The sequence below is a fragment of the Poecilia formosa genome, unplaced genomic scaffold (assembly GCF_000485575.1).
Source record: "Poecilia formosa unplaced genomic scaffold, Poecilia_formosa-5.1.2 Scaffold463, whole genome shotgun sequence".
NCBI classification, from domain to species: domain Eukaryota; kingdom Metazoa; phylum Chordata; class Actinopteri; order Cyprinodontiformes; family Poeciliidae; genus Poecilia; species Poecilia formosa.
In genome coordinates this window covers 108,957-109,858 of record NW_006800402.1, presented here as the reverse complement: position 1 = coordinate 109,858, position 902 = coordinate 108,957, and the positions used below count along the sequence as shown (strand labels likewise).

At 39.1% G+C, this 902-nt stretch overlaps 1 long non-coding RNA gene across 1 annotated transcript in view; it reads left to right on the top strand.

Moving 5' to 3' along the window:
- The first annotated feature begins 643 nt into the window (after window positions 1–643).
- The window catches only part of LOC107833820 (uncharacterized), a 1,080-nt gene continuing 821 nt past the window's right edge, over window positions 644–902 (top strand). The window contains exon 1 of the long non-coding RNA XR_001659591.1: window positions 644–728. This is a non-coding gene — a long non-coding RNA (uncharacterized LOC107833820). The remainder of the gene's footprint in view (window positions 729–902) is intronic.

Genomic DNA, 902 nt, shown 5'->3' with positions numbered 1-902 from the left:
TCAGTAAAATTCATGATATCAAAATAAAATTAATGAATTTCCCTTAAAGTATTTTATACATCTTTACCAGGCTTGCCAAGCAACACATATTTATAAACTCATCAAATTCATTAGTTTACATGAGAGAGAGAAAAAAAAATCAACAAAAAAATAAAGATGTCTCAAACAAAAAGCATTTTAATTGGAGAATATTCCAGCTTGTACAGATGACTGTCACGACCGGCTGTAGTAGTACTTCCATCTTCCATTACTTCCAAAAGCTTTTCTGTACAGAAATATTCACAGGATGTCCTCTGGAAACAAACTGCTGCTTGTACCGGAAAGATGCTGGTCAAAAGGAAGTTATGTTTTAATCCTGATATTCAGAACTAAAACAGAAAGACAAGCAGGAATTCCTTTTAGGAACCGACTTATACACTGCAAAAACACAAAATCTCACCAAGCAATTTTGTCTAGATTTAGTGCAAATATCTTATTACACTACAAATAAGACAAAACAAACTTACAAGTAACTTTTAAAGTGACATAAGAACTTAGTTTTAAGATCCTTAATATTGCTTAAAAAAAATAACTAGTTCCACTGGCAGGTTATTTTACTTATAAAATGGAAAAATGTCTTATTAAAAGTGAAATAATCTGCCAGTGGAACTAGAACTAAGTTGCTAGGTGACAGGCTGAGCTCGGCTGAGGTTGCTAGGTAACAGGCTGAGCTCAGCTGAGGATGCTAGGTGACAGGCTGGGCTCGGCTGAGGATGCTAGGTAACAGGCTGAGCTCAGCTGAGGATGCTAGGTGACAGGCTGGGCTCAGCTGAGGATGCTAGGTGACAGGCTGGGCTCGGCTGAGGATGCTAGGTGACAGGCTGGGCTCGGCTGAGGATGCTAGGTGACAGGCTGGGCTCGGC